Source organism: Megascapheus bottae, chromosome 11 (genome assembly GCF_031878675.1).
Source record: "Megascapheus bottae isolate mThoBot1 chromosome 11, mThoBot2.hap1, whole genome shotgun sequence".
NCBI lineage: Eukaryota > Metazoa > Chordata > Mammalia > Rodentia > Geomyidae > Megascapheus > Megascapheus bottae.
This window is the reverse complement of record NC_143519.1, coordinates 42,916,977-42,928,057: the sequence shown is the minus strand read 5'-3', so window position 1 is coordinate 42,928,057 and position 11,081 is coordinate 42,916,977. Positions and strand designations below refer to the sequence as shown.

At 37.9% G+C, this 11,081-nt stretch overlaps 1 pseudogene; it reads left to right on the top strand.

Annotated features, from left to right (window-relative positions):
* Nucleotides 1-431: 431 nt before the first annotated feature.
* On the top strand, nt 432-1,940 carry LOC150056963 (methionine aminopeptidase 2-like; annotated as a pseudogene).
* Nucleotides 1,941-11,081: the final 9,141 nt, after the last annotated feature.

The following is an 11,081-nucleotide window of genomic DNA, read 5'->3' as shown; positions in this document are numbered from 1 at the left end:
TGGGGTGGGGGGAGGGAAATGGGGACCAAAATATGAGAAAGGGTATCAATGTATGTGAAGTAATGCACTGTCTATTTGGGGAATATAATGTAACCCTTCTATTAATTACAATGAAAAATAATTATAAAAAAGTAGTGATGATTAAGTCCAACAGGATAAATACAGTGAACCTTCTCAGAAAAAAATTAAGTCAGGTAGCCTACCATCCCTTAACACCTGCTTCAGAACAAGTGAGGAGAGTTACAGTGCAACACCATCTCTCTAGATAATACCACCATATCATGTGTAGGTATTCAATATTCTCATCACATATACAAAAAGGTAAGTATAAGAAGAGATAGAAATGTTCCTTGGGAGGTGAGTGAAGGAGGAGCAGGGCCCTCCCCCCTCCTTTTCACTCCCTCTCGTGGTCTCTGGCAACAAGGCAGGGCATGGAGGAGGCCTTGGCCTCTGGGAGCCACTTGAATGGCCACCTGGATCCCGATGACTGAAAAGAAGGAGCTTCCCCAACAGCTGAGGAGGCCATCAAGGTAAAAAAGACAGAAGAAGAGTAAGGGAGCTGCTGCAACAGTGCAACAAAGACCTAACAAAGAATCAGGACCCACAGTGGATGAGGTATCAAGACTATTGGAGTGGATAAGCATTGGAAAAGAAAGAAGAGGAGGAAGAGGAGGAGGAGGAGGAGGAGGAGGAGGAGGAGGAGGAGGAGGAGGAGGAGGAGGAGGAGGTGGAGGAGACAACTGGAAAAAGGAAGAAGAAGAAGGAGAAGGAGGAGGAGGAGGAGGAAGAGGAGGAGGAGGAGGAACAGGAGGAGGAGGAGGAGGAGGAACAGGAGGAGGAGGAGGAACAGGAGGAGGAGGAACAGGAGGAGGAGGAACAGGAGGAGGAGGACCAAAAGTTCCAATATATGACACCCTCTTTGTTCCAATATGTGACCAGTATCCTCATGGTGTATTCCCCAAAGAACAGGAGTGGAAATACCCCCCCACCATATAAGATGGCACACGGCTACTTGGAGAACTACTAGTGAAGAAAAGAAAGCATTAGACCAAGCTAGTGAAGAAATTTGGAATGATTTTCGAGAAGCTGCAGAAGCAAGGTAGGAAATATGTTATGGCTGATCAAGCTTGGTATGACAATGATATAAATCTGTGAAAAATTGGAATACTGTTCCCACAAGCTAATAAAATAAAATGGATTAAACGCAGGCCTGGCATTTCCTACTAGGCATTCTCTCAATAACTGGACTGCACAATATACTCCTACAGCTGGCGATACCACTGTACTACAGTATGATGGCATCCGTAAGAGACTTTGCAACACATGTAAGTGGTAGAATTATTAACTGTGCTTTTTACTGTCACTTTTAATCCCAAATATGATGTTATTAAAAATTAATGCACCTTCTATCTGGCAAATATCATGTAACCCTTTTACTAATTACAATAAAAAATTTTAAAAAAAATTATTAAAAAGTACCACTAATACTGGAATAAAGTGTGCTGGAATTGATATTTGTCTATGTGATGTTGGTGAGGCCATTCAAGAAGTTATGGAATCCTATGAAGTAGAAATAGATGGGAAGACATATTAAATGAAACCAATCCATAATTTAAATGGACATTCCATTGGGCCTTATAGAAAACATGCTGGGAACACAGTGCCCATGGTGAAAGGAGGGGAGCCACAAGAATGGAGGAAGAAGTCTATGCCATTGACACCTTTGATAGTACCGGAAAAGGTGTCGTTCACTTTGGCACCGTGGCCTTCGGTAGCAGAGAAAGTACTTAATGGCTTTGAAGAATTTGTATGGCTTGGGCATTGTTGATTCATAGCCATCATTATGTGACATTAAAGGATCATATACAGCACAGTTTGAACATACCATACTACTGCATCCAACTTGTCAAGAAGCTGTCAGCAGAGGAGATGACTATTAAACTTAGTCCAGATCCACCTCAGCATCTTTGTTTTCTAAGCTTTGTTGGAGTTCCTTATATCAGAATTAATTTGCAACATGTTGTCTGTTTTAACAGTGGACCTGTGTAACATTTTTATCCATAGTTAAAGGAATTTGATCAAAGGCAAGCAGTCTAATGTAATTAGCCAGGGAAAAATCTTTCCGGACTTTCAAATGTTAACTGTTTCCCTGTCTAGGAAATGCTACAAAGCTCAAATTAGTTAGGAATAACATTTTGTTTTAAACACCTACAACATGCTTTTTAGATATTTATATTGACATATTCTTACTTGAATGCTTTGAATAACTACATATCATTGGCACCTCTGCCCTCTGGTATTGCTTTTTAACTTTCCTGGAATCCATTTTCTAAAAACTAAAGACATTTTCAGATTTGAAAAAAAAATGTTCATTGGCTTAACTGTATCGATCATTTCATGATAACACATATCAAAGTCATGTAATTTATACTGTTTATATTCTGTTGTCTATACCTCAATCAAGGTAGGAATTAAAGACCTTGAACTATGCCTACTCTTAAACTTAATTATGGACTCACACATCAGAATTATAAATAGGGCCACTGTGTGAAGTATGTCTAGTATTCTGTAAACTACAGGGAATCGTCAAAATTTGAATGAGCCTAGATCAGCATGTTTAAAGAAATGTGGATTCATTGTAATGGAATAACCTGAAGTGGTTATGGCAAGTACAGGTCTCCTGACTTAGACTCTAAAGACTGGGATCTGGGAGACTGAAGTTTCTTTTTTCTTTTGTTATTTTACTGACTGACATTTCTTACGCACTCCAGTTTTGCAAGTCAATGAACGAGAGGCTGTAAAGTATTATGAAGCTCCACAAAATGAACCTTCATTTAAGATGCTAATTTCTTAAGACTTTTTTTTTCCATTTCTGGGGCTTGAACCTGTGGCCTGGGCACTATCCCTGAGCTTCTTTTGCTCAAGGCTAGTATACTCTACTACTTGAAACAGAGCTCCACTTCTGGCTTTTGGGTAGTTTATTGGAGATAAGAGTCTCACAGACTTCCCTGCCGGGGCTGGCTTCAAAGTGTGATCCTCAGATCTCAGCCTCCTGAGTAGCGAGGATTACAGGTGTGAGCCATCAGTATCTGGCTCAAGATATTTATTATAAATATAAGCATGACATTCAGTATATAACATAAAACTTTGCTCAGAATAACATAAAAGGTAAGCCTTTTCTAGGGCTATATGGCCCTTCTAACGCTCTTAAGCTGTAGTGTGTTGCTGATGACTGATTAATAGACTGGCTCAGAGTAGACCTCAATCTCACATAAAGATCAAGCACAAAGAAATCACCAGTGAATTCCCTTCCTCCTAATTGAACTAGGTCTGAATCTGCTACACACATTTCCCACAGAGAATGAATGGTGTAACTTGAGGTAATGAGGCTTTGCAGTTAAGCAACTGATGGGAAACATAACAAATTACAAGAGTTTGAAGTGGTTCTTTAGGGAGAACCCAGCCACATGGCAGAGATGAAGAGAAACAGAATAATATACTGCAAATAGAACAATTCAGATGCTACATCCTAAGAGTAAGAGCAGAATTTATCATTCTCCCTGTAAGGGTCTTATTTTATAATTGCACATGTCTCTGTTTCTGTAAGTGAAGAAATCAATCAAAGGTGATTGGGTATAGCCATAGACTGTATCAGAAGAAGCTGCAAATAACTATTAAAGTCAGAGATTGTTGAGCTAAAGTCATATCCCTGAGGTCTGAGGATCAGAAATTTCAACCACTGTGTGTTTCACAATGCCATCCAGAGGTGGAAAGCCTGACTCACAATAGCAAAGATGGGGTGTGAACCTAAGTATTCATAGATAAATGAATGGATAATGCAATGTGGAAGGCAGAACCAAGGGGAAAATCAGCCTTTAAAGGGAATTTTGTCATTCGAAACAAAAGGGGATTGGCAGACATGTAAAGGGAAATAAGCTGGACATATTGTTAATGATACTGCATAGTTCAATAAAATTTTAATAGAAACAAAGGTAGGGTGGCCATTTCTAGGGGGTTAGAGGAACAAGGATAGATAGATATTAGTAAAGGATGCAAAGTTTCCGTTGGAAGCAGTAACTTCTGTATAGCATACTGACAAATTAAGAGTACAACTGTGTTGTTGAAAACTGAGGATGTAGCTTGTTCTGGAAGGTAGAATGATGTGTAGGTGTGTCCTTGGTCTCTTTGGCTTATGACATGGTTAAAATTTCCTTTTTCATCAGTCTGTATTTTCTATCCATTACTAAAAGCAGGGTATTGAAGTTTTCTGTGATTACTATCTTACTTTCTTAAAATATAAAGGGTATTTCTTGAAGATAGCAGATAGTTACATCTGACTTTTCTGATCCATTCATCTACTTTATTGTTTTATGTCCACATAATAATTTGCTGGTCCTCTTTTTCTCTCTTTCTGTCATGTGTGCTTTATTGTTTTTTGTAGTGGTATGCTTTGAATCTATTTTGGATGTATCTTCTATAAGTACTTTCCCATGGAACTTATATAAAATATTTTCTAATATAACAAGCTATATTTAAATCTGATACCAAGTTCAATTGCATGCCACATTTTACCATGATCCTATTTTCTCACTGATATGAAAGTGTTTCTATATTATTAATTAATGGGTGTATATCTAGCTTATTGTGTATAAAATTAAATATGATTTATCTACTTTTATGAGTGTTCTATATTTGTTTCTATAAATAGTAAACTTCATACTTTTAGATTTATTATATCTAGAATATTTTTGTTTTAACTTGAATGACTCCCTTTAATATTTCTGGGAAGGCAGGTCTAACAGTGATATTTTGTTACTTTCATATATTCCTTCATACCTGAAGAGTAGATTTGCTGAACATAATACTTTTGTTTTACCAGTTTATTCCAAGCCCTTTGTGTGTGTGTGTGTGTGAGCCTGTCTTGAACTCAGGACCTGGGCACTGTCCCTGAGGGATTTTTTTTGCTCTGCCCTTTAAGCTAGGTAAGAGTGAACCTAGTCTTTCTGGAAGCCTCCAAAAAACTCTACACATTGCACAGACAGCCCAGTCTCTGTTCTTTGCCATGGAGAAGATGGGAATCTTCTCATTGCTCTTCATTGAGACGACAAGGAAAGACTTGAGACAGACAAATGTCATGTTTCCTATAAGGCGATTGTGTTCTCATCTGAGATACAGATTCCTGGATTATTCCCAGAGTCACTGTCTTTGTGGGAAAAGGGTAGATTTAGAGCTTCCTAATCTAACATCTTGCTGGTTTGCCTCCTTCACAGCATAGATTCTAAATGGAGATGTCAATATGTCCCTCTACTGTCATCAAATGGCAATTTCTCCACATCTGAAATGTGAGCCTCTATTAAATGGTGACAGAACCCTCCAAAGCTTCAACAGGGCACAAATCAGAAGTTCTATCAGTGTATGGGAAAATATTAAAGAACAAGGAAGAAATTAAAGAATAAGGAAAAACAAGGTGGTAATAACTAAGAATGTGAGTTACAATAACTCATTCAGTTAATGCAAAATACATTGTCCCAGAGTTTTGTGGGTGTGGCAAACTTAGATCTCATTCTCTAAGTGTTTATTCAGACTCGCATGTGCTTCCCATTTCAAAGTATCTACTTAAAGCTTACATACAAACTGAAATGTCTATCTTATAGTTTAAAAGAATAAAAGGATGAAGTCCAAATGAAATAAAGCTTATGGCAAAATAAAATTATTCTTGTTGGAAATAATTATATAGCAAGAAATACAAATATTTATGGTAACAATTTCAGTGTTGATTAAAGGAGGGACTGGTTTAGAACTGTCTAGAATGTAAGCCAAACTAAATTATTTATTATCAAAAGCTATTGCATTCAGGACCAACCAGAACTGCCTCTTAGAGAGCTAGGTTTCTAAAACCAAGACCAGTACTCACTACCTTACATATGTAACTGTAACTCCTCTATACATCACCCTGACATTAAAATTTAAAACACACACAAATCTAACAGAAGCATGCACATTTAAATATTCAACCACCGTTGCCTATTTTGGTCCCATTTCAACTCTACACACAATTCTGACAACTTTTCTGGCTACAGAGCCCATGTTTCATGCTCTCCCTGCTGGAAGTACATCAATATAAAACTACAAGCAGCTGCATTTGCCTCATGCTTCTTTTGTTTCTCCTTCTATTATATACACAGTTTGACCCCTTTTAAACAGCTTAAGTAAAGCCCTCCAGTAAATGAATGGTTGTGGTCAAATGCACCATAATATTCCAAGAACAAATTACGTCTTCTATCCTCCAACTGTTCCTAAAATGAGAAGCCATAGAAGTCATTTATCAGAAAAAAAAATAAAAACATGTAACACTAAACAAAGAGCTTTTTCACATGATTATTTCTTATTTTCCTGCTAGAATAAAGACATAGATATTTTATAACACTGTCAGATGGTAAAGGGTGCTCTACATAAAATGTTCACCACGTGTGTGTGTGTGTGTGTGTCTGTTATTGGGGCTTAAATTCAGGGCTTGGGAACTTTTCCCACTCAAGGCTAGCACTCTACTATCTGAGTCACAGCTCTATTTCTAGTTTTTTTGTGACTAATTCGAGATAAGTGTAATAGACTTTCCTGCTCAAGCTAGCTTTGAAGTACAATACTACAATCTCAGCCTCAGAGCAGCTAGGACTACAAGTATTAACTATTAGCATTCAGCTTTCCACTGACTTAAATAAATGGAGAAATGCTAAGTGCAGTTCATTTCTATTGTAGTGTCTTTTGAATATCACTGTAAGATTGGTTCACACTTGTCTTTTGCCTTTGCCTCACCATTTTGTGATTCACTTTCCCTTCCTCAAATCAGATAAACAGATATACAAAACACAGGGTACCAAAATCTAAAAGACTGACAGCAGGGGAAAAATCGGTCTAGCATGACCATCCACCAGTAACTCGGCAAATAGAAATTTTATACTGAGTGGGAAGATAGACAAAGCAATTCCCTCGAATACTAACATCTCATAATTACATATTCTCTAAGTAAACCCTTCCAAGGGATTTGAATTAGTATTAAAACTCCCAAGATATAGAATATATCAATGAAATTAAAAAGACAAATGTAACTTGAAATAAAATTATTAAATGTAAAAAGTTTGCCATTTGAGTATCAAAAGCAGGGACGTATTGCCTCTATACTAAGGCTGCTGGGAGACAAAAGGGACAGAAGGGAAAGACAACATAGAAAGTCATTAAAGACAAAACATTAAGACAGGCACTAGTGCCTCGTGCCCATAACCCTAGCTCCATAGGAGGCTGTGACGTGAAGATCACTATATGAATGCAGCCTGGGCAGGAAAAGTCTTACCTCCAATAAAGCACCAAAGCCGAAGTACACCTGTGTCTCAAATGGTAGAGCACTAGCCTTGAGCCCAAGAGCTCAATAACAGTACACAGATCCTGAGTTCAAGCCCAGAACTAGTGCATGTACGTGCAGGCATGCAAACACACACACGTGCGCGTGCACGCGCGCACACACACACACACTACATACTAGATTTCATAAGGTGACCTTCTAAAGAACAAAAGTTCCAAAAAAGGAAATAATATAGCTATGGTTAATGATGTGTAGAAATGAATAATTTTATCCTAAATCCTCAAGGACTGCTCTGCTTTTGTTATTTGATCCCAGAAAAGTAGATAGCAGGGTCTAAATTATACAGAAAGTTGTACAGTGCTTAGGATAATGTGTTTTCTGCATCAGTTTGTCTAAGTTATAGCCTCAACAGTTATATAACAAGCAGTAATCCAATTGTCACTGCAGAAGTTTTCTATAAACTATATGTATAGCCAGTGGACGATAACATCTCCACTGATAATATGGGTAAGCCTCACACGATCAGATGAAGCAGTTAAGAACAAAAGCTCATGTATCCTGGAAAACTCTTTTAGGTCAAGATTACATTAGCCAATAGACACATGAAAAAAATGCTCAACATCTCTGGCCATAAAAGAAATGCAGATCAAAACAACTCTGAGATTCCACCTCACTCCAGTTAGAATGGCCAGGATCAAGAAACCTAACAATAACAGATGCTAGAGGGGATGTGGCCAGGAGGGATCACTACTACACTGTTGGTGGAAAGCAGTATGGTGGTTCCTTAAAAGACAGAACATAGAGCTCCCCTATGACCCAGCAATTCCACTCCTGGGCATCTACCCAAATATCCAGAAACAAGGCCATACTAAACCTACCAGTACAACCATGTTCATTACAGCAATATTTACGATAGCTAAGAATAGAACCAACCCAGATACCCCTAAGTTGATGTATGGATCGAGAAAATGTATTTATACACAATGGAAATATATGCTCCCATCAGAAAGAATGACATCACCCCATTTGTAAGGAAGAGTAAAGACTTGGAAAAAACCATATTAAGTGAAGTAAGTCAGACCCAAAGAAATACAGGTTCTATGGTTTCTCTCATTTGTAACAATTAGTGTATGTCTAGGATTTTTTTCTAGCAGAGGATCACAATAGCTCAAAAGCTATGTGCATATGGCCATATAAGATGAGGCTAGGATATGGAAACAAGAGGTTTATCTCTGTGGTTGTTGTGTTTAATGTACTATGTGAAGTTTATTTCTTTTCTTTTCTTTTTTGCTAGGCTTGAACTCGGGGCCTGAGCACTCTCCTTGGGCTTTCTCAAAGCCTAGCACTCTACTGTTTGAGCCACAGTACCACTTCAGGCTTTTTCTAGGTATATTATGGTACCAAGGAATCAACCTGTGTCTTTATGCATGGTAGGCAAGCCCTCTTACCACTAGGCTAAACTCTCAGCCCCACCCCTTTTGGTTTTTTTTTTCCTGTTATGGTTTATCCCCTGTTGCTGTATCTGAGTTTGGTACCTGGTATATTGTATATATATTTATTGGTTTATTTTAATTAGGGAAGGAAAGGGGAAAAACAAAATGATGAGACCAAGGGTCTCACCAAAGGGTGAACCAATGTAATAGTGATATTCACAAGACAATATGACTTGTGTCTTCTTTACACTCAAAATCCATGCCTCCTTTTTTTCCGAGATGTATAACCAACATGACCTCTTTTTTGCTGCCTCTCCACCCCCATCTTGTAAATCTTAATCCCGCTAGACCTCCTTTCTTCCTTCTCTTCCATGTAGGAAAGATGGTCTATAAATATTTAGAAGTATTGATGAAGCACAGCTTTGGAAAAAGCATAAAAATAGTACTGTCAGAGCAGGTGAAGAATCAGCCAACCTTGAACCCAATGAGAAAGCTATCTTTTCTCTTTCTGAAGTAATATTTGAGGATACTCAACCTTGACAAAAGAATAATCATTCTTTGTACTTGGAAAAGAAAAATACATGCAACTCATGCTGACCATCTTTTTCTAGTATGTTGTTCAGCCAAAAGCAATCAATCAGACATTGTAGTCGATCAGTAGAGTGATATTCACTGATCTGGTAGCAGCTGCAAAAAACATGCTCTAAGTTTAGCGTACACCCAAACCAGCTTAGGAGTTCTTCACATGTCCTTTAAACTAGACAAATTAATTTTAAGCGTCATTCCCAAAGAAACACTGAGTATGACAGAATTAATTAAAGCATTTCCAGAACAGGGGGACCTAGTTCAGCCTGGCTGGGAACTTAATCCTCAAGAGAAGATGAGCAGACGTGTAAAATGTTATGGACAGGCTGTCCTGGGAGGAATCTCCATACTAAACCCACTGACGTGCAATCATTGTCATAAGATAGTCTTAGAGATAAATCAGTTTCATTGAAGAAAAAAACAAATATCACTAGGAAAAATATATAATGATTTCATCTGAATTTTTTCAAATGTTATTTATATAAGGAGACCTCTTCCACCTGGTAGTGAATACCCACAGAAGAAATCTACTCAGTAACTAGACTATGCAGCCCATGGGAACTTTGTGGTCTAGTTGGTAATTAGAAAGGTAGCATCTGAAAGTTGTGCTAAGTGCCAGCCAGCATAGCAGAAAAGTGAGTTCATAGTGATTGAGAAAATGCTCATGAAGTACATAGAGCCTGTCCAAGAACCTAAAGGGTAAGGGACTCTTGAGGAAGGAGAAAGACAGTGAGTGTACAACTCAGAATCTAGGGAAGGTCATGAATAAGGATACAAATGCAAGTCTTTCAGAAATAAGGAGTTGTGATTAGCTTAGCGGAGGACTCTGAATGTGTAGCATTAAGACATCAGGAGGTCCACAAACAAAGGAGTAGTTGAAAGCCATAAGAAAATTAGAGTTGGTGTACAACGGGTCTGGCGGGAAAATCAGCTATGCAGTACTGTAGTATGCAGAGTAACCAAGAGTGCAACAACACTTCTCTAGGGGCAAGTATCTAGAAGAATTGTATTGATAACATCAACTTACGATTAATGTTTTGGCCTTCAGGCCATTCTCAGAGACCCTATGAACAAAGCACAGAGGTAGAATATCTGCAAATCTAACACTAAAGATGACAATTCTGCTCCTGAAACAGCCAGCATGTTTCCTGCACTCTGTCTCCTTTGCCTTTCATTCAGCAATGACTGAAATATGCCTCACCAAGGGCTAGCAGAGGCCATGAGAATGGATCACAAGGCATTGAGTCATAATGCTGGTTATTGTTTCAGAGTCCCAAAGACACGGGGAAAGGCAAGCCCATGTTTTACATATGAGAGACTGTACCACTTCTCAATTTTAGATCTTCTTTATGAAGAACCAAGAATGATAATGATAAAGAAGATTTTGTTCAACAGAAGGACTACAGGGATACTATGCTGCTTCATTTGATGCTCAATTTTTAGACTCATAATCTGGTAAGAACTTTGAAATCCAACTTTATTCAGGTTTCAATGCTAAATAAATTTGATTAAAACTCCCTAAATATTTTTAACTATACTTGGCAATTTCTCACATGTACTTCTTTCAAATACATCGAGCTAGAGTATTTTTTTAATATTTCAATGTCTTTATTCAATGTATATAGATCAAATCATAATAATTAACATGTACATCATCTAAAATAATCTATCATTTCTTCATGGTGAAAACATTCATAATTCTGCTC